The sequence below is a fragment of the Lynx canadensis genome, chromosome D2 (genome assembly GCF_007474595.2).
Source record: "Lynx canadensis isolate LIC74 chromosome D2, mLynCan4.pri.v2, whole genome shotgun sequence".
Lineage (NCBI taxonomy): Eukaryota > Metazoa > Chordata > Mammalia > Carnivora > Felidae > Lynx > Lynx canadensis.
Genome location: NC_044313.2, coordinates 77,391,647 through 77,415,291, shown reverse-complemented (window position 1 = coordinate 77,415,291; position 23,645 = coordinate 77,391,647). Strand labels below are relative to the sequence as shown.

At 43.0% G+C, this 23,645-nt stretch overlaps 1 protein-coding gene across 1 annotated transcript in view; it reads right to left on the bottom strand.

The window, feature by feature from the left end:
* Positions 1–12,768, bottom strand: part of CHRM3 (cholinergic receptor muscarinic 3) — a 522,006-nt gene extending 509,238 nt beyond the window's left edge. The window contains exon 1 of the mRNA XM_030334501.1: positions 12,481–12,768. The gene's annotated coding sequence lies outside the window, so the exon portion shown is untranslated. The remainder of the gene's footprint in view (positions 1–12,480) is intronic.
* Between the last annotated feature and the right edge of the window lie 10,877 nt (positions 12,769–23,645).

Sequence of the window (23,645 nt, the reverse complement as noted above, 5' to 3'; positions counted from 1 at the left end):
AATGAGCAAAATGAATCTATGCTTATTCTATGAATATTTACAATAATTGAATTATTAGGCACATAGGTAGCAGTTCTAGACTATACCGTCTCACTTTCCTGACATTATCTTCTTCATATCAATAATGCATATGATATACTTTCTCAGGAAGGTAATCCTTAAATATAGCATTAAATACATGCAAATATATGGTCTGCGTATAATAGCTCCGTAATATAAATCAAGAAACAAAGAAAAAAATCGTCGAGGACTTCCTGTATTCGAGATCAGAACTTCTGTTTTAATACCACCTATGAACACATATCCGTATTTTTTAAATACAACAATATATTTAGATACAGTGGAGGACATTTGATGGAAACAGTTTCATCTTATTTCTACACCTGAGATCTCAGTCCTTGCTCGATTGTGTTTAAATTCCAGTGGAAAAGAGCACTCCACCCTTCCTCAGAGCCTGAGAAACACCCTAAATCGAATATGACTCATCTTACCAGAGAGAACAGCCTAAGATAATGCACCCCTTGCCAACCAGGCTACTCAGAATCTACACAGAAAAAAAAAAAAAAAAAAAGAAAGAAAGAAAATGTTTCTTTCTCAATTTCTTTCTATGTCTGTCTCCCTCCTGTTCGCTGTTAATCCTCACTAGTGGGTCTTAAAATTGAGCAAGCCTAAGTATCCTTCAAGGCATTTATTTGAAATGCAAACTGACAGAACCTGATTCGGCTGGTCTGGTTTCAATCCCCAAGAATGCATTTTTAACAACCACCCCCAGAGAATTCTGGGGCACTCAATCCTGGGCTATGTATGGCTTTAGAAACATCACCATTTCTAAACCTGTCCGGTGGTTACAAGAATCCCCATGAGAAGCCGCTACTTAGGACGCTCGACCAATAATGACTACTTCAAAAGTACAATCAGCCTTGGCCGGTGAGAGGAGCCTCATCTGGAGGTGGTTCTCTGAAAGGATTATACCTCTCAAAATGTTAGGGTCACCCGCGTAACCATTATATCTACACAGACAACCCTCCAAGCAAGTGACACTCTGGGTCTGGCCTGGGATAATTCTATTATGTTCTGTATGACACTCATCAAGAACTGGTTACTGTTTAAAACATGTCAGCTATTTTGTCATTATTAAGATGCACTGAAAACTGGTAAACCTGAGATTTAATTCAAGCCCCCCCTCCCCGCCCCGCAAGGGGAAAAGTAAGAGGGTATTCACTCAACAACAAGTACATAACGAGAGTCTATTATGTGCCAAGCTCTGTTTTTGGCCCATGGGAGATGTTGGCGAGGAAAACGTAACATAAAAATCTCTGCCCATACAGGGACAGATTTCGAGAGCTTCTCATTTGGACTTTACAGCGTGAAGTCCTAGGCATCGAAAAATAAATAATGGTGGCTCCTGATGAGACACGGAAAATCTAAAGGAAAAGACAGTTATTCACATAACTTATTCTAGCGCAAACATATGTGGCAAATGGGATAGCGGGCATGGGACTAATACACTAAAGGGGCATGGGGACTGAAAAGGTGACTTTTGTCTGGGGAGGCAGGCCTCTAGCATCTGTGGGTCTGCTAACAGTCAGAGCAGGAGTAGAATGTCAGGAAGCATGGGGGGGGGGGTCTCTACAGAAACCCGGAGGGAGGAGAATGGGGGCCAGTGAGAGGGTTCCCCAGCAGGTTGACATGGATCTAAGAGCCGCAGCAGAGGGAGGCAAGGAAGACCGTATGGACAGTTGTGTAGAGCCAAATGTGAATGACTTTGACCTCATTACAGAACAGGGAAAAGCCAAAGCAGAATGAAAGCAGGGAGCCACGTTCGAGGCCATGGGCACTGTGTGAGGGGGAGATGGGAAAGGCAGTGGGAAGGGGAGGGAAGGAATGGATGAGACAGCTCAAGAAAATCTGTTAGGATGTGGAGATTGCATGTGCAGAGTGAGGGTATAAAGGAAATACAGTGGCAAAAGGTCCGAGATCCTAGGGGGACTGATGCAATCAGCTAATATAGGACAAACAGGCAGAATGGTATATTTCAGAGAAAGGTGATGGGTTCCAATGTCCAAACAGGACGTGAGAGGTGCCCGGTGGATATCCTTTGTGGAAATGTCCAGCAGAGTGCCAGAAATGGATGTCCGCACTCAAGGGAACGGACCTGGGTCTGCTGTCACCGAAGCCCTAAGTGCAGCTGAGATCTCCAGGGGCGAGAACACACACAGACAGCAGGCGGGATGACTCTTCCCTGGGAGAACCGAGAAACCCTGATGTGCAGCCCAAAGACCCAGGCTTGTTAAGTTTGTGTCCTTCAGTGAATCACTCAAAGTCTTGGGACCTCATTTTCCTCAAATAGAAGAGATACGATCTAGAAGTGTTCTTCATATAATTTCACAAACTCAGACCACAGCAGCCTCGTACATGTCTAAGTATCAGCCCCTTATTGTCTGGCATTCTGCTTTTAGGTTTTTTCTTCATGAGACATAGCCAGCTTCGATGACAACTGTAGGTTCCCCCTACATACTCCACCTGACCCACTACCCAGGCAAAATGAACTTCCAGAATTCTACCGCAAAACTGATTTTTCAAAAATTGACAAATAACGGTCACAGTAACAAACATTCGTCGTTATTAAGAGCTGTCTCTCCAAAATCCTTACAGGAATTTTGATTTAGACTTCTACAGGAATTTTCTTTTCAATCAATGTCTTACATTGTGCATTCATTTATTGGCATTCTAAAACATAGCTCGTATGACTTTGTGGGTTTTTTTTTTTTTGCCTTTCCTTTCTAAATTGCACTTTTGTTAAATATACAACATGATTTTATTAAATCTTTGTTAAAGATTTTCTGGGAGAAAAAAGATTTTCTGGGCTTTTTTACTCCAAAATTACATTCACTCATGAAACAAAAACTAATATACATTATATGTGTGTCTTCAATAAATATATCCACATTCAGATTTCAACATGAATCATCCGCTTTCCACAGATCTAAAGTATGTGAAAGATTAGGGGCGCCTGGGTGGCTCAGTCAGCTAAGCGTTTGACTTCAGTTCAGGTCATGATCTCATGGTTGGTAAGATCTAGCCCAGCGTCATATCACGCTCTCTGCTGTCAGCCAGGAGCCCGCTTCAGATCCTCTGTCTCCGTCTCTCTCTACCCCTCCCCTACCTGCACGCCAGTTCCCTCTGTCTCTCAAAAACTAAAATATAAACTTAAAAAAAACTATTAAAATATAAAGCATGTGACAGTTTAAATTTCAATATGAAATTCAACTATCTGAAAGTACAGGGCATCAAACATGAGTGGTCACTACATCACCACCAGTCTACGGTCCAACATCAGCCTGAAGGGACGTGAACAGCTTGTGCCCTCTGGGGCAGTATTATGTCTTACTCTCGTAAATCCTAAGTGTCTAATCCTGGGGGCAGAGAAAGTGCTGAATAAAGACATGCTTAACTGATCAGGATTTCAAAGCAAACATATTTCTATACCACTGGGCCATCTTAAGTGGATTGATTTTTATGCAGCGAAATCAGTAGATCTTTTGGAATACATTGCAGATTTTAAAAAAACAGGGAGAGGTAGATTTACATTTAAAGTCAGGTCACAAAAATCTATTATTATCTCAGTTTTGTATAAAATAAACGTGACGATGTATATAGAAAAATATCAAGGGATTGGGGCGCCTGGCTGGCTCAATCAGTAGAGCACATGACTCTTGATCTCGGGGGTCATGAGTTCAAGCCCCACGTTGGGTGCAGAGCTTGCTTTAAAAAAAGCATTAAAGGATTTTGCATCAAATTGTTAACCATGGTTTTTTAGGGGATATTAGGTCACGGTGAACTTTTTGGTTTTACTTTTGACGTCATATACATTGTTGTAATGCTTGATTTTTAGTGTAATCCCTATTAATTACATAATGAGAAAGCAACAAATACAGTATATTTATACAGTTTATAGGTTGATGAGTATACTGAGCATTTGGAGGAAGACTCCACGCAGGGTACTTTAGGGCAATAAAGGACAAATGAGACACGGTGTCCTCAAAGGACTTCACACTCCAGTATTTGAAATAATTTACACACACACACACACACGCACGCACGAGTAAATGTGACCGGTGATGACACTGAATGTCTGATAAAGTACTAGAAGATGAATTCATGGTAAGAAATGTCAGTTCAAGCAATCCTTGACAAACTGCTAAAATCCGAGCCCATGAGGATGTGGAAGAAAGGGCATTTTGTGCAGCACTGAGAACACATGAAAGTCAGGGAAATGGCAGAGCGTATACACAACAGCAAGTGCCAAGGGTACCGTGAGAGGCGACCTTGAGACTTGGGATTGAATTTAAAATGTAAATCCAAGCTATGGAACAAGTGGAATGCTAGTTGAATGCTGATAGAATACATTTAATTGTCATTCAATAATAATAGAAGGGGATGTCAAAGAAGTTTTGTGAGGATAGGAGAAAACAACGATCAGATTGGGTCTTCAATAAAAGTGATCTGTATAAAATGGATGAGAAGAAGAGGGCACAGTCATCTGGGAGGCCCAGAGACTGGATGAACGAGGTGACTCGAATCAGCATTCGCATCACCTGGGCTAGTTAGAACTGCAGATTCTCAGGCCCCAGCCCAGACCTCCCGAATCAGAGTCTGCCTTCTACCAAGATCTCTATGTGATCTGAATGCACAATAAAGTTGGAAAAGCAATAAATCAAGGTGCTGGTGATAGAGAAGAAAAGAAGCCAAGAGGTTTGAGCTATTACTTGGTTGAATTATTACAATTTGGCATCTGACTAAATGTGGGAGGCAATGGAAGGGAATAAATCAAGATTACTCAGACATTTTGAGTTGTACGATGGCCATGCTATTTATAGAAATAGGAAACCGAAGAGGAGCAGGATGAGGAGGAAACAGATGAAGGCTGTGCTGCCCGGCAAACTCATGGAAACACTCCTTCCAGAAGCCAAGCTGGGCGTGGAGACCATGAATGGGTGTGCTCCACACTGGAGGCATTGGAAGCCGTGAAAACAAGTGCAGTTACCAAGGGAGGAGGGGGCGAGGAAGGCATGGGGGTCAACAGAAGAGAAATTCTTGGAGAGTCTCACTCCGCTCAGGAGATGGGGTAGGGAAGCCGGGAGAAGGCAGAGGAACCACAAGAGAGAGAGAGCGAGGGAAATACGATGCTTTGAAAATAAAGAGAGGTACAGGTGTTGCTAAGAGACTAAAGGGGACACCTGGGGAAGGGCTACTTGTTTTATGACTAAGAGGTCAGGGGTGACTTTTGGTAGTGGTTTTACTCCTGGTGAGGAGGGAAGCTAGAGAGCAAAAGGTTAGGGTCGGAGGGTAGTGAAATTGGGGGTGGAGGGAGGTGGCACTGAGCACGAATGAAAAGATTAAGAACGAAAATGAAAATTCTGAAGGGGCATAAGAGACCAGGTTGAATGAACTTTAAACTGTTGAACTTTAAAGATTTGCTTATGGAAAAAAGATCAGAAGTATTCTCATCATAATTCTCAGAATTATTAGGAGGGCAAACAGTAAGAATTAGATTTTTGGCTCAACGTAAGGAGAATCTGCTCAGGGCTCTCTGAAAATGGAAAAGGCCACCTTGTACACATTCATTTCTCAGAGCTCACAGATCACACAATTCAACAGGGAATCACAAGGTAGAATGTGGCTCATCACTGACATCTGTAGCTGGTTGAATGGTGTCCTCTCAAAATATACATCCACATCCTAATTTCCGAAACCTGTAAATACTACTTTATGTGGTAAAAGGTATGATAACATTAAGGCTTTCAGAAGGAGGAGCTTATCCTGGATTTTCTGGGTGGGCCCTAAATGCAATCACATGTATCCCTGTAAGGCAGGAACACAGAGGAGGAGGAACACAGAAAAAGAGGTGCCGATGTGACCACAGAGGCAGAGACTAGAGGCAGTCCGAAGTCAAGGAATGTAGACAGCCATCAGAGGCTGTGGGTGACAAGGAAGGATTCTCCCCTGGAGGCTTTGGAAGGACTGTGCACCTGCCCACACTTTGATTTCAGACTTCTGCTCTCCAGAATTATGAGAGGAAACATTTATTTTGTTTTAAGCCATAGTAAATCAATACGACACCTGACATCACCTTCCAACTCTTAGATTTCTGGAGCTGCTCTCAACACATGCAGATCATAAACTCTTGGAAGGCACAGCCCTGGACTCACCCTCTTGTGAATCCAAAGAAGGATGTCTGTGGTACCCGGCACATTAGATAACACTGAACACTATCAGGGAGAATTACCACAGAGATGTACACCCACACGTGTAAGCGGAACACAGAGATGGATACACAGACACACACAGAGATAATAGACAGATGACTGATAGATAGATAGATAGATAGATAGATAGACAGACAGACAGACAGACACAAAGCAACAGGGAAGGAGAAAGGCAGATGGATAGACTCATTCTACTCAAGCAAGTAAATTAAAATTTATTTATACTCTCATGAAGTTAACTTCATAAATACTACCTGGGTTATCCTCGAATGCCACATTTACTATTCAAGATAGAGGGTACAACCAGAATTTGGAGGAAGGACATGAGGCTTATAGTTGCTTAGACAAGTTTTCTTACTATTACATGAACTAAAGGGTTTAAAATAATTTATCACAAGGAAAACAGAATGATAGCTGCATTCAAGGAAAGTTGAGAGAGGTTGGCTGAGGATTTGGGGGTGAGGAGGGAAGAAAGGAGGACTTCATATGAAGGGATACTGTGGACATTCCAGTTTTCCCAAATGTCTCCCTTCTGACAAGGTAATGCACATGGCACATGTCATTATCACGTGAGGAGTCACCGGCAAACTAGACAGGAGGATCTCTGCATCCATTTCATGTATGAGAACTTCTTTTCAGTGCAGATAATTTGAGGGATTTGCACATGAGAGAAGTTGTGCTTTTAGACTACGTTGAACTGAAAAAATTGAAAATAACAAAAGAATCACTGTGTTCAACACTTCTCAATGAATACACATATACATAAATAGATACACAGACACATAGAACCCAGTAATATTTGAAATTTATGTGGATTCTTGGATTCTGCAAAATACAACTGGATTGGGCCCCACGGGAGGTTAAGAGCCGGCAAGATGAAACTCCAAATGGCCATTGGCAAGAAGTGGTTCTTAGTTGAGTAGTAACGGGGTCTCTCTCCAGACTTGGTTCCGTGGGCAAGTCCAGAGCAAATATCACTACTCTAAAGTGAGAAGTTGAAAAAAAAAAATGGACAAAGGCTGTCCATAGGTCCCTTTCCCTAAAGCTTACTGGCAGGATATTTTGGTGTGAATCTAATTCCATGGCCATAGCTACCTGTGATAAATTAAAAGGCCTTAGCAGAAGAACACCTCACAACCATAAACGCATGGTCCTTTACAGCCTGCTGGCGGTATTTTACTTTGGCTTGATCTTACCTGAATTTTATCTGCACAGCAGTAGTGGGAGGATATCCTGCCTGACCCAGGATGTCTATACTAGCTCTACTTCCTGCAGTAGAGGTGACTGAAGGTAGAATATGTCAGGGCTCAGCTGGTGTGCCAGATTTCAAGGGAACACTGGGGACAGGAAATAAGCTAGGGCTAGGCCAGAACAAATGACCTAATGAAGAATTAATTCTGTAGTGGATAGTCAGCAACTCAAATTACAGTGGCCAGGAGGAGTGTGGAGAACTGAGATTTGATCCTGCCAACAATGACACACAAGGAGAATTTATTTGTCAGGTTGGAACTTGGCAGCACCACTCTTCAGGCAGAAAGGATACACTGTCAGGAGGGTGACTGTGCCTTAGGCCTAGGGGTTTGTCCGCTTTAGGGTTGCATCAGAGACTAAGAAGAGAAAGAATGCAGTCTTGCTCCTGGAGAAAAGTTCTTGGCAAGGGTGAGGCTAACTGCCAAGGTCACAGCTAAAGCCCTTCCAGGCAAGCCTGTAGGACTGAAACTGCAAACATGAGAAAAGCCTAGCCTTGGAAAATATGACAAGAGTAAGAGAAACTGAGGCTAGCTTGGCATGGGAAACACTAGCGCTCACTAGGGTTAGGGCCAGTGAGCCTCACACTCCCTTCTCTGCAGTGCACTGGTTGAAGAGTCCAGAAGCCCAGTCTCCCAGTGTCACACGATGCAGGGCCGGGGAAGGCAAGAGCTCAAAGCCCACATGCGTCAGCCAGCTACTGTTTGTCTAATCGTATTCCCCCATTTCCCCCCCATCGTTGTTTCTCCTCAAAGTGTTCACATTCTAGCTGGCTTCAGGATGAACTGGCACAGTTGGTGAGAAGAAGATGGCAGGAGCTCAAATATTCCTTCTGTTGGCCTGCCATCACCACCGGTGGATCCCGGGGCTCTGTCAATGTGGGGAGCTACAGCCTCGGCAGAGAGAAGTCAAAGAAGGTGCATGCCAGCCGGAGGACTTAGCCTTCAGGAGTGCATGAGCAGGACGTTTCAACAGGTGGGAGAGCAGAAGTGCCAGCCGGAAGGGGACAGCCTGCCAGAGGCCAGGGAGTCTACAAGCCGCCTGAACTTCCAGACAGAAGGGAACGCAAGTGCAGCCAGCTACTTAGCCAGAGGGGAACCTGTACTCTGGCTCTCCGGGCTCCACATCAAATATTATTAAGGGTCCAAATCGTGCGCCGCATTTAATAGTGCTTTAGAGATTGTTCGAAAAGCACTTCCACCAAAGTCATGGCTATGGATGGCCAAAAGCATTCTGCAACGTAGACAGGAAGACTGCTATCCCCTCCACTTGCACATGGGGAAAGAAATGCTGGGGGAGGGCACCCCATTTCCACTGTACGGCCCATTGTGATTCAGTATTTCCAATAGCTTCACTGCAACAAAACTGTCTTCATTTCCTTATTTGATGACAGTGCTAATGCAGGTCTAAGTCGCCCAGGATATGCACTTTTTAGGGAACGGAGAAATCTAATGGAGCACATGGGATGTGGGATTACAACCAAAAGGGGATGCCTTTTGCACCTGCACAGCCCTTCTGTGGCATGCTGGTGGAGAGACAAGGGCCATAACTACTGATTTAGGATTCAGAGTCTTTAATTTGATCTGAACAAGAACCCCTTCCTTAATTTTAAAGATGGAGTCTTGTCAGACATGAGAAATTAACTTCCAATTTGACAGGTTTTGCCTCTTGTCAAATTCATTAGGTGATTTGTTCACCGTTCTCCCCTAAAATCAAAACTTTCCACCGAGGCTACAATTCTATCCCCCAGTTCTGTTCATACTGGCAACTAGGACAGGGATTCCACTGGACTAAATGAGATTGATAGGTTAAAAAAAAAATCCAGTGGACCATTTCATGGCCATCTAGGGAAGCACTGCCATCAAAAATTAAGCATAAGGCACATTTTATTATGCTGATTTTTTTTTTAAATAACCATGGTGGAGGCATTTGCTTAATTTTTTTTATTGGAGCCATACAGGTCTTTTTGATATTCTCCTGTACGAAAAATGTATTTTTCAATTCACAAACATATTGCATAAAGTAAAACATTTCCAGTTACTCACTGATGCTTCAGAACCACAATGTGAGGATAATGCTATGGGTCATAATATATTATGACATAAAAGCAGGTTCCCTAAGTGAATGACAGGTGCATCTCTCAGCATACCCACCAGAGAGTCCGTCTTCATATGATTCACCATTCATTCATCTCATGTCTGAAGTGCCACTAGACCACAGCTGTTCTCAATATAAACTTCCCTGCATTGCAAAGACCCAGTTCCTTAATAGTTACACTGACAATGTCCAGGCCATTTAGGAGTAGGCAAGTAATTCTTCCAATGCTAACAACTCTATTAGGCAAGAACAGTACGTGGGCTCAGGAAATGCTAGAGGAAATTTTAGGTACAAATATGAACAAAATTATTACTTTAGAATTTGCAAATACACAAGGGAATGTTGCTTTTAATTATATCACGGAAATTTCCTTCTATTCAGTGGACTGGTGGGGATGCAAGAAATTTTATATTATTGTGAATTTCATATATCCCCCCCACCCCCACCGCCAGGCTCATTTTCAACAGGTTGCTCTCAATTAAAGCTAAAACACCATTAAAAGAAGTTCACGCTTTTACACACTGTAGCTTAAACAACACACTCTTTCTGCAAGGAAGTAAATCATTTGTCTTTATAAGGAGAAGAAAACGGGTGCATCCTTAAAAAACCCAGTATGCCTAAATAATCTTCAGAAATTGGTAATACTCTTGATGTGATATTTCCCTTTTTTCCCAAAAAGAAAAATGTACAATTCATACATTTCACTAAACTTTAATAGGAAGTTTCCTAAATAAGTTTAAATGTAGGTTTAATGCAAAACTACTCTTATAACACAATCAATCTTTCTCTATATGTTGACCAATTCCACACACGTTTTCCCTTTTCCCGAATTACACTTTCCTCTTACAATAATTTCCCATGCAGTAGATATATACATTGTCAAAGATTCTTTTCAAAATCTTTTTCTCTTTCCTTTTTAAAATATTAAGTCTATTTGCATAAATATTTGCTATTATTTTTAAAAAATGGCATTTCAGTAGTACTATTTTCATTTTGGAAGTCAATGTTATTAGCAACCCCCCCCCAGCCTATAGAAACAGTCTAAATCAGACCTGCAATGTAATTAATTTTAAGTCAGCAATTTAAGCTAAAGGTATATTTCCATATGGAAACCCATTTAAAAATAACATGCTTTCTAATGCAACAATAGCTAATTATACATTAAGCTAATTGAGACAAGCTATGTAAACAAAATCTCAAATAGGCTATTCAGGGATAGGAGCGTATGATCTAAACCACAATTCTGTGGCATGTTGAATGCACACAGAAAAGGCAGGCATGTTCTATATACTGTTCGCAATACCAGCTCCCATAACAAGAGGGTGCACCCAACGCCATATCTATCCCACCACGTTTGGAACAGAAAGACCTCAGTTTTTTTTTTTTTTTTAATTAGTACGTGACTACCACAATCTTGTCTATATGCTGGTATTTGTCCTAGGTTCACCTCTCCCCTTTCTTAAGTGTATATTCTTAGGCAGGGTCTCTTTCTTAAGTAAATACAGGGGCATTGTTTTAAACACAGGAAATAGTGCTGAATGTTTCATGCAATTTAATGATCTCACAATATAAAATTATTTGGGACCGCAAAATCAACAAATACATTTTTTTTTTGGAAAAAAAAATTATTTTTCAAATAGTAACACAGAAAGACCCAAAATGGGGGATCAGGCTATCTGTTTTGTTGGGACTCAGAGGCCAAGAGAGGCATGAAAAGGTCTGTGCAAAACATACAGTGAAATAACCAGTGTCTTTAACAACACAAACGCTTGTATACATACATTTACCTCCTAAGAAGAGCCATCCCGTTCAACATCGCAACACAGCCAGCCTGAGGACAGCATATCCTTACAGCCATCGGACAGGTTCAAATAACACTTGCAGACACATGAATGTTTGCATTCTTGTAATCTGTCCATATGGGTGCAATTCCCAAACCCCTGCTTCCTCTCTCACTTCCAACCTGCGTGCTAGGAGAGTCGCACACATGCACACGCACGCCGAACAGGATCACAATTCCAACACGCACAGCGCGAAAAAGACAAGTGCATTTTGCTGCACGAGTCAACTGTGCCCCCACCCCGCCCCCCACACCACCACGGTTTAAAAACACGCAGAAATTAACCCAGCTGTAAGGAGGCTGTTCTGGGGGAGGGTTCCAGAGAGGAGATCCGGTGCGGTCCAACGGCCACGGCTCCGCGAGTGTAGACTCTCTCTGGGTCAGTAAAGATGCGCACCGGGGCTACCCACCTTCGCCCAGGTGTTACACTAAGTGCCAAATTTGCCTCTTCGCCCCCTGAAATGCAATCCGAACAAGCCACCCTATTTCGAGGTTGGCGGGTGTCTGCTTTAGCTTTCCTAAAAGCGGTAGGAAATCATCTGAGGGAAGCCACACACGCACATCACACAGGCGCGCGCGCACGAGCACACACCAAGCCGAGTAGCTCCTCTTGTCCGGACTCTTGGTGCCTCAAATCCGGCATTCGGGGGAGAGAGGATGCAAGGCGAGGAGAGCCCAGTGGTGCGCCCCCGCTCTCTCCCGGCCACCGCTCCTGTTACTCCCGTCATTTCCCGGCACTTGCGGTGACCCCAGCATTCCCACCCTGGGTCCCAGGCTCCAACTCCGCACAATATCGCGCTCTCTCTAGGTTCAAGTTTCCATCACCCACTCCCCTACTCCCCAAATCGACAGACCAGCTCTCTCCAGCGTCCCCAATACCCTGTTTGCATTCCCCAAAGCAAAGACATTTCCTACCCGGGCCGAAAACTTTTTCCTCCCTTGGCAACGCGATCAGGCAAGAAACCAGGTCAGCCGCTACCTCCACCCGCTTCGCCCAGCGCCCCGGTGGCGAGCACCGTCTTTTACCTGGCCGCTGCGCTCCAGGTGACCGTCCCACGCCGGCCGCCCGCGCCTCCTCGACTCACGGGGGTCGCCGGGTCCCCTGTCCTTTAGTCGCCTCCTGCTCAGCGCTCCGGGAGCGAGTGTCCTAGGACCGCACGCCCATGCCCGGAGCCGCCCTTCGGTTCATCGCGCGTCTTTGCAGAAGCGAGGCTACCGCCGGCGATCTCACCAGCAGCGCGGGGATCCGGAGGCACCGACTTGCCCCGCGGTGTGCGCTCCCGGGTCCGAGAGCGCTCCGCCCGCGGGCAGCTGCGGCCGCGTCACATGCCGCCTCCAGGCAGCGGCCCGGCACCTGCCCAAGCGGCAGCGCTCTTGGCTCCGCACCGCCGCCCCCGCGCCTCGGGCGCCCGGCACGCTCCGGCCCTCTCTGTTCGCGTCTTTTTTTTCTCCCCTCTCTCTCTCTCTCCCTCCTCACTTTTCCCCCTCCTTCTTTCCGTCTCCTCCTTTATCTTGTATTCTGTCTTTCCAAAAGCAGACACAAGGCGCTCCAAGTGGAAGGAGGGTCTCTCCCTCCTCACGAACTCTTTCTCTGCCTGGTGGTGGCGGTCGTGGCTACTGCTCGCCGCTCCTCCTTCTCTTCCTCCCGCGCTCCTCCTCCTCCTCCTCCTTCCCCCAGGACGGCGAGCACGGGTGTAATGCACAAGCTGGCTGCCACAGACCCAAACCTGCCCGGCTTCTGAGCATGCCCAGTGGCTTTGCTGGCGCGCGCTCAGCTCCCGCGTGCGGGCTCCACGGGCTTTCTGCGCCTGGGGGCGGGGGAGCCCGGCGGCGGCGGGAGAGCCCCGCGGCCTCCGGGCTGGGCTCGCTCTGTCCACTCGTGTCCCCAACTCGGGCCCCCGGTGCTTCAAGGACAGATCTTGTGGGTCAGTGTTGCTGTGTTCTCTCCTGAGTCCATTTGCTTGGGCTGCTTGGAAGGATTGAGAGGAAGTGGATTCTTGGGCACAACTTACTGCCGAGAGAACCCCAGCGCGGTTATAATAAACGACTCCGTTGAGAACCTTTCCTTAGAGAGCAGCCTGAGTCTTCCCCGCCCCCTCCCTGATGATAGTCTCTTCATTACAGAACAATGTAATAGAGGACGACCTGGCTTTTCCTCTTCCAGAAGTTGACGCCTTAGTTGTAAAAAAGGTAAACATGCATTAAAAAACCGCGCGCGTGCACACGCACCCAGACCCTTTTTTTTTTTTTTTGTAATCAGAAGATAAAAGATATGATCTTGCTACCCAGGCTTTTATATTGCATAGGTAGCTCAAGAGGAAGGAGAAGTTCAAAAGAGAGAAAGGAGGAAAGAAAAGGAGAGAAGAAGGAGGTGGGGAGAGGGGGAAAATATCTTACTATACTACTTTAAGCTAACTAAATAAGGACAAAGTGGAAAGAGGCCAAAGTTGCAGAGATACCAATGAGGCTGCCCCACAGCGCACTGAAGGTTTATAAAAGATCATGTAAGGAACGATTGCAGGAGAATCCCTTAAGGAAGGAGAAAGGACTCTGGAGGGAAGGGGGGAAAGAATTTAGAGCACAGCATGAAATTAAAGTTTTAATAATATGGGAAGAGAAAAATGATTTTGTTAAATCTATTTGGAGCAAGAAAATAAACAGGAAAAGAGCTCTTCTTTGAGAAAGTAAGTCATGCTAAGAGAGAAATAAAAGTGTACATATTACATTCTGAGTCTATATATTTTCTTCTAGGTATAGCAATCTTCAGGACAGAAGACACTAAACATTGCTTAGAGAGAATTAAGGTCAAAATAGGAAAAAATCTAGTGAGAAAGCATATGCCTACTTAAATTTAAATACCCAAACTCAAATGAATTACATGCAAAATACTAGAATGATGATAACTATTAGTAAGGTAGGCATCTTGTTTGGATACCTCTCAGACTGAAACATAATAGTTGCCTTCAAATATATATCCCTAATCGTCAAAACAAACATAAAAAAAGTATGTTACCCCCATTTAATAATGGACAGAAATTTAAAGGACTAGATAAATACCCATTACACAGCTAGTAAGAGCTAGTAAATTCAAATTTAAAATATCTTTCCATTACACAAAATGCTATTTACTTTTTATAATTTGATATAAAATATATATTTTGGTAACGTTTGGTAAATCCATAAATAACATACAGGAGGCCAGAAGAATGGACATATAGAAATATACCATTTTTTTTTTTTTAGGTAGATTTTCTTATCTATATAGTGATTAAGTGTCAGATGGATTCCTGGCAATACTCTAGAGAAGATCATGAAATAAATCATTTGCCAGTAGTCAGAAAACAACTATAATTTAGTAAAAAATATCTTCCCAGACATTGCTTCATTTATTTCTTTCTTCATTAAACTCATACATGTGGCATTTCCCAATTCCAGTTAAATTTCTCATTATCTTTTTTTTTTTTAATTTTTTTTTCAACGTTTTTTTATTTATTTTTGGGACAGAGAGAGACAGAGCATGAATGGGGGAGGGGCAGAAAGAGAGGGAGACAAAGAATCGGAAACACAAATTTCTCATTATCTTTATGGACAAGGCAAGTGTAAATTGTATGGTCATATTGAACAAAGTGAAACCAACAGTTTGGAGGGTTTCCTGAAGTGTCTTGGTAATTATATTCATGCTAGATCAGAGTAGTGTCTGGTTTTGAGCGTGGTGCCCTATTGTTCAGCAAATTTATCAAATTATATGGCTACTTCTTAGATTTGAGAATGAACCAAATTAGGGGCAGTGATAATTTATAAGACACTAAAAGTCAAATCTAAAGAGTTCTTTATTTTTTTTGTTTTTGTTTTATTTTTTAATTTATTCATTTAAATTCAAGTTAATTAACATACAGTGTAGTATTGATTTCAGGAGTAGAACCCAGTGATTCATCACTTACATGAAACACCCACTTCTTATCCCAACAAGCGCCCTCCTTAATGCCCATCACCCATCCTGCTCATCTTCCAACTCACCTCCCCTCCAGCAACCCTCAGTTTGTTATCTGTATTTAAGAGTCTCTTATGGTTTGTCTCCCTCTCCGTTTTTATCTTATTTTTCCTTCCCTCCATGTTCATCTGTTGTATTTCCTAAATTCCACATATGAGTGAAATGTATTTGTCTTTCTCTGACTTACTTCACTTAGCATAATACACTCTAGTTCCATCCACATTGTTGCAAATGGTAAGATTTTACTTTTTGATCACCAAGTAGTACTCCACTGTGTGTGTTTGTGTGTGTGTGTGCATGCATATACATACATATGTATATTCCACATCTTCTGAATCCATTCATCAGCGAATGGACATTTGGGCTCTTTCCATAATTTGGCTATTGTTGATAGCAGTGCTATATACATTGGGGTGCATGTGCCCCTTCAAATCAGCATTTTGTTATAGGGTAGTTCTACTTTTAATTTTTTGAGGAACTGCCCTGCTCTTTTTCAGGGTGGCTGCACCAGTTTGCATTCCCACCAGCAGTGCAAAAGGGTTCCTCTTTCTCCGCATCCTCTCCAACATCTGTTGTTGCCTGAGTTGTTAATTTTAGCTATTCTGACAGGTGTGAGGTGGTATTTCATTGTGGTTGTGATTTTTATTTCTCTGATAGTGATGTTGAACATCTTTTCCTGTGTCTGTTAGCCATCTGGATGTCTTATTTGGAAAAGTATTCATGTATTCTGCCCATTTTTTCATTGGATTACTTTTTTTGGGTGGGGGGGGGTGTTGAGTTTGATAAGTTCTTTATAGATTTTTGGATACTAACCCTTTATCCCATACGCCATTTGCAGAATGAACTATTGGGACCTCATCAACAGTTCTTTACTTTAGATGTTGATTTATAGCAAAAGGGGTAAACTAGATAAAATACATTCTGAAATCCTGCCTTTTAGGTTCGTTTTTCAAAAATAAAACACAGGGGGTGTGTATAAGATTTATTCATTCATTCAATGAGTCAATTATTAAATAACAAGACAGAAAGCTAGTAGCACACTTACCCTTCTACCATAAAATAACTACACAACGTGGACAACATATGTAAAACTACATTTTTCGGTTATTAACCTGCAACCAACGTAGGGCTGCAATGTTTGAGTAGGGGAGGCACAGGTGGAACCATTTCCACGGATTTTCCCTGTGGGCCATTTTGTTTCTCCAGCAGAAGTGCTAGGCGCCGGGATTCAAGATGGCGACACGGGAAGACCCTAAGCTGCTCTCCTCCCTCAGAACCGCTGAATTCAGTTCTTCATGGAATCATTTCCTCCCAGAAAAACCTTCAGCCCGACAGAGGAAACGCCTTCCCATCAGCAGGCAGGAGGGAAAGCACGCGGCAGCAGGTAGGAAAGACTGAGACATGTCTCACCATGAGGACCACCCCTTGTTCCCCAACCCCAATACGTGGGAGGGAACTCAAAACTTGAGGCTCCTCCCTGAGGGACACCCCAAGTTTAAGACCGGCACCTGAAGGATGAGACCCCAAAACCTGTGGCCTTGCAGCCCAAGGCCACCGGCAAGCAGGAGACGCAGGGCGCTCGTTCATAAAGGGTCTGCGTCCAGGCCTGCCCGCCCAGAGTACCCAGACTTGAGGTGAAAGGGACTCGTTTGGTCATTTCATTTTATCTTTTTTTTTTTTCTTTTTTTTTAATGTTTACTTACTTTTGAGCGAGGGAGAGCTAGCACGAGTGGGGGAGGGGCAGCGAGAGCCGGGTCAGAGGATCCCGCGCTGCCAGCAGGGAGCCCGAGGCGGGGGCTCGAACTCACAAACCCCTAGATTGCAACCTGAGCCAAAGTGCGGCTCTGAACCCACGGAGCCCCCCACCCCCCAGGCGCCCCTTGTGTGGGAGTTTTGAACCCTCCTTGGCCTGGGGCCTCCGCGAGCTGGGGAGGAGCTGGGAAACTCCCCCTGGCGGCGCTGGTGGCGCCATCTCCCCCGCCTCGCCCGAGCCAGCGGGCGCCCTGCCTTTTCCTCTTTTCTCTTTTCTTTTCTTTGTTTCATTTTCTTCTCTTCTTTTCCTTATTTTTTTCTCTTTTCCTTTTTCTTTAGCGGGCGCCATCGTCGCACTCGCTCTCCAGCGGGCTGCAGCCAGTGGGCCCTCGTGGGGCTCTTGGCTCTGGCGCATTTCAGGGCACTGGCCTCTCTCCCGAGGAAGGGTCGGGGGACCCCCGTGTTCATGCCTGGGGCCCTGGGTTTTGCACATTTCTGGGAACAGTATTAAGATATTGTGCCTGATGCTTACTGTGGCGTCTTAATACACTATTATGTCTATTATTGTAATCTCTCGATGAAACTCCTTTCGGAGCGCTGAAAACAGACTCACATAGTCATGAATGTCTTGTTAAATGTGACAGAAGCAAATAGATGGCAGAAGCTGTGATGGGGTTTGGGGGGATGGGGGGGATGTTCAGAGCCCAGGGCCAAGAAAGAATTCTTGAAGATGGCTTTGGTGGAAATGGGTGATTTTATTAAAGCACGGGGACAGGACCCTGGGCAGAAAGAGCTGCACGGGGGTTGTGACAGGTAACTGATTGTATACCCTCAGGTTGGTAGGGGGTCAGGGATAGAGTAAGTCTCTGAGGAATTTTGGAAGCTAGGTTTCCAGTACCTAGAGGGGCTAGCTGTTGCTAGGGAAACACCATTTAGTACCTTTTAGTAAAACCTCAGTCATGAGACCCTTCAGATGGACACCAGGGGCCATAAGCTTGGAGTATGATTGCCAGCCTGCATCTTGGGGGAGTTCAGTTAAAGGAAGTTTCCAAAGGAATTTTTATACGTTGAAGTAGGATCCTTGGCGGTGAGGATAATGTTAGGCCAAGATTCCCTTTTGCCCCAGCAAAGTGTCATCATCAGGGCAGCTCAGGTCCTAGAGGGAGGTCACTCTGCCAGTTTCAAGGACTTGTCAATGGGCTGTGGGCAGTAAGGGAATTTAATTTTTTATTTGCCTTAGTTTCCTGTATCACCATGCAAGCACTTTAACTCCTTTACATCTTGAGGAGGGTGATATTAGGGCTCCAGGAAACGGAGTCTATAGGTTTCTGGAGATTAGGCTCTGGATAAGATTACCTTTCTCTTGCAGTTTACTAAATTATCTGTAAACTGAGGGAGACTCCTGTCCTGCATGACTGTGATCTGTATCAGTCAACCACCTGCTTTCTTTCCTTTCCCTGTTCTTGGGCGGCCAGATGTGTCCGAGGAATATCACACATGTCCCACCTGGGGTGGGGAGGTGGGGGAGGGGTGCTGTTAGCCTATACTTTGCTCTCAGCTTGCCTTTTGCTCCCTCATCAGTTGGGTTCATATTTAGTTTTCCACACCCCCCCCCCCCAACCAAGTCACACAGTGGTGATATCTGCCTACAAATAATATTGCTCTGGTGATGGGACTGTTGTACTTACGTAAAGCAAAATGAAACAAGACTACGCTCCCAAAGCTGGAGCCAATTTAAGGATGCAGTCTTGAGAAATAAAGTATCATTGAAACCAGCTGGACAGCATATGTGACTGAACCCTGTGAAGGCCTCTATACACACTTTTAAGATTCTGGAAAGTGGGTGCAGAGATTTACTGGGTTTGTGGTTGCCCAAGACAAGTTTCATATGTAAATCCCCTTGCTTATTAAACCTGCCATCTACCAATCTGGAGTGGTCTGCCTCTTTCTTTGGACTCTCCTTGCCCTCTGTGTATCGGGGCTAGTTTTGAATTTCACCTGGGGTAATCCCAAGGTTGTCTGTCAACATCAGCCCCTTGGCTCAGGAAAGCTTTCCTAAAAGAAAAGTAATGACTTCTATCAGGCTAACTCAAATGTGCTTTTTGCTTCTAGAGGTCTTGGTCCCTGAATCCAGGCTACTTTGTTTAATGTCCTTGATTTTTTTTTTTTTTTAATCTACAGTTTTTAGTAGTTCTCCTTGGAAAAGTTGGCTTGATTTTTATAGATGTCGATAATGGAGAGTTACATTTGAAGGTTATGTATTCAACAAGTGTAAGGCCATTTTAAATGAAGAGTTATAATTGCAAAGGGGAGGCTAGAGATGAAGTTACATCAACACTTGTCAGTGACAGTGGTGTCTGACTCTGTATTGTGGTCAATATTGTGGTCAATATAGTGGTCAATATTGTGGTCAATTTCTTGACTCTTACTTGGACTTGGTATCCTGTTCTTATATGGATGCTTTTAGGATTAAATTTGATATATATATAAAATAAAACCTCAGATTAACCTCAGTATTAGACCAGATGGAAGCTTATTTATCTCATCTGTAAAAATAATCCAGAAGTATGGTAACACCACACCACAGTCATCAGGGAGGCATGTTCCTTCTAGCTTTCTGTTCCATGAGAAATTTGTAGCGATTATCAAGAGCTCCTCATGGTCTACAATGGCTGCTGGAGTTCCTATAATAATGTCTGTGCTGGAAGCAGGAAAAAGGAGGACATGGTAATAAGACAGGATAAAGGGATAATCTCTAGTCTGGGATTGCCCACTGTAAGGACCCATCTGCCCCTTTATACCTGATTGGCAACTCCATTTGCAAAGGAGGCTATGGAATGGGGTCCTTTGCTCAGAATATGATTGGAGTTTTATAAATAAGAAAAATGAGGAAAATGGATATCAGATAAAAACACTAAAAATCTTTATTACATTTCCCCTTTGTTCTTAAGATTAATATATAACATATTTTGAAGCATTACTACGTTCTAGCCATAAAATAGTCTCCGACTCAGATAAGATAATTTTATAATCCTACTTTTGTAATTCTACTGTAATCATCACTGCCTATATCAGTGTCTTTATAAAATAGATTAATCTGTATAACTACATTGCATTGCTGTATATGCATATCTATACTATCCTAAACAAGCCAGATCTAAGACTGAATTAAACTTAAGTAAAGAACATAGAAAAATAGCTGGTACTAAAGGCATTTGCTTCCTCTAAACTATAGGTTCCTTATAAGCAGAAAAGTGTTTTTATGTACTCTCACAACTTGGTCAAGACTTATTAAATATGAAAACCATGAAATTAGTCAAAATGAATTAAATGAGAACACAAATTAATTGAGAAAGAGCAAAACTTCTCTTTTAGGACTCTCAGAAGTTATGGAGCTTTACTGATAATGGCAACCTGACTTTTATTTTATTTTTATTTCTTTATTTTTAAGTTTTTATTTTTTAATTAAAATTTTTTTTTGAAGTATGCTCCACACCCAGTGTGGGGCTTGAACTCGCAACCCCTAGATCAAGAGTCAGATGCTCCAGTGACTGAGCCAGCCAGGCACCCCTTAAGTGTTTATTTTAATTCAAATTAATTAAAACATAGTGTTATATTCGTTTCAGGTGTACTAGCAACTTGACCTTTAAAACCTTATTAGCTGATTGTTTTTTACCTCCTTTTTTGTACCTTCTGCACAGGACTAGGCATGCTTTTTAACAAGTGTATCTTTTAGTAAGTTTATATGGTTACATACAGTTCTTCTGCTTTTCCTGCATGCCCACATTAAACTTCCTTCAAACCAAAGAAAATGCAAAGTACACAGAGGTATGAAATCAATTCCTTAGCTCCAAACTCTTCGAGCTCAACGAAGGCATACTGTTTCAGGATTCACATGACTATTGGCCTTAGAACTCACCCCACATCATTGCTTCACATTGACTCAAGTTTTTTCTTTAACTTCCTTTAAGTTTGGTATATATCTTCAAGTTGTTTTTAAGGACATTTAAATATCAAGCCTTTACCAACATTTCAACCACTTTTTCATTTCTTGGTCTTTTTTTTTTTTTTTTTTTCTCTACCAATTCCAAAATTCTGTAGCCAGCTTGGTCTTCTGATATAGAAGTCAGCAAGCAAGTAGATAAGTAAGTGAATAAATAAATAAATAAATAAATAATATGAATAACTTAGAATAATGTGTTGTAAATCTTAGCAGACACACAGTAGTTATCCAGAAAAGTAGAATAATAGAATAAGAAAGAGCATTTGAGGCACAGAGGTTAATGGTAACAGAGACATGGTAGCATGATGTGTGTGTAGAACTAAAAGCTGTTTGATGTTAGTAAATGTAGATGTTTGCTAACTAAATAGATGCAGCCAGATATTTGAAGACTTGTGTCTTGATTACTATGATAAGGTGTTTGCATTTCATGTTGTGGTTAATAAAGTACCACACAAGGGTATTCAACTGAAGAGTGAAGTGACAAGCATTGTGTCAAGCATGGGCTTGATGGAGAATTGACTAGAAGCAGAGGGATTACTTAGGGGGCCATTTCTGTTAATTATAAGCAAGAAATAATGAGTGACGAAGTGACTTAAGATAACGCAAGGGTGATTCCCCTGGGGGATAAGTAGGCTCTGATGTTTAAAACTGTTAGTCCTGGAGAACGGCTTTGGTTGAGTGAAGACAATTTCAGTGTTTCCTTTGTTGTATTCACTTTCCTTTGGGAAATGAAAGTGGAAATGTCCATCAAGCATTTGGAAATAATACTCTGAAGATTAGTGTGGGTCTCATGCTAGGGATGTAGATGTGGGCCACCTCTGTCTTTGAGACATTGGGTCAATGGGAATTGAGAACAATATCCAGGAATAATGTTTACTTTTTTAAATGTTTATTTATTTGAGAGAGAAGAGAGAGAGAAGTGGAGGGGCAGAGAGAGGGAGACAGAGGATCTGAAGCAGGCTCTTCGCTGACAGCAGAGAGCCTGATGTGGGGCTCAGACTCATGAATCGTGAGATCATGACCTGAGCTGAAATCAGAGCCTGAACCCACTGAGCTACCCAGGTGCTCCCAGGAATAATGTTTAGCTTGAAGCGGGGTGTCAGTGAAATCCTGAGAAACAACTACAGTTCAGAAATCTGAAGAGAAAGCATAGTACATACAGAAGAAAGACCAGAAACTCAGAGATTGTGATAACAATTAGAATACCACAGTGTCACAGAAGTCAGCAGAGTAAAGGAATTCAAGAAGGTAGAATTATCACAGCAATCAAATGCACTGGAGAGATCTGGTAAAATTAAGGATTTAAAATATATAGATATAGATCGATGGCAACTCAAATATTAATGAAGATCTTATTGAAGCTGTTTCTCTAAAGTGATAAGGATAGAAACCAAATTTTAATGGGTTAAAAGATAAATGGGAGGGGCGCCTGGGTGGCACAGTCGGTTAAGCGTCCGACTTCAGCCAGGTCACGATCTCGCGGTCCGTGAGTTTGAGCCCCGCGTCGGGCTCTGGGCTGATGGCTCAGAGCCTGGAGTCTGTTTCCGATTCTGTGTCTCCCTCTCTCTCTGCCCCTCCCCCGTTCATGCTCTGTCTCTCTCTGTCCCAAAAATAAATAAACATTGAAAAAAAAAATTAAAAAAAAAAAGATAAATGGGAAAGCAAGTGTATGAAAATTTTAATAGATTTACTGAGGTATAACTGACATTAAATAAAATGTACCTATTAAAGTGCACAGTTTGATAAGTTTTGTCGTGTGTGTGTGTGTGTGTGTGTGTGTGTGTGTGTGTATAATCAGATTATGGGGAAAAATGTATATATCTATCTTTTCCCTGGTTCCTGGAGCAGAGCTCCTAAACCTTGCAATTTCCTAAGTAATAAGAGTATTAACAGTATCTTTTGTTCTAATATTTGGTCTTTGATCTGGGTTCCTGACCCAGAACTCCTAACTCCTTTGGAATGTCCTGGGTAATAGGAGTGTCTTTTGTTCTAATGAGGCAACTCTTGGTAGGCTCCTGGATGGGGACTCATCACTGGAAAGACCAAGGCATGATTAGAAGCTTGGGTCTTTCACGATCCTTCCATCCTCATTCTCTAGAGAAGAGGGAGGGGCAGAAAATGGAGTTAATAATCAACCATGTCTACATGATGATGCCTCCATAAAAAACCCTATAGTACAGAGTTTGGACAGCTTCTGGGTTGGTGAACACATGGAGGTGCTGGGAGAGTGGTACCCAGAGAGAGCATGGAAGCTCCATGTCCTGTTCTGTGTGCCATACCCTATGCATCTCTTTATCTGGCTGTGTCCTACCTATCTGTATTCTTTAGTATATCCTTTATCATAAACTAGTAAATTTAGCTCAGCATTTCCTTGACTTCTGTGGACCATTCTAGACTATTGAGTCCACAGAGGGACCTATAAGAACCCCCAATTTATAGCCCATT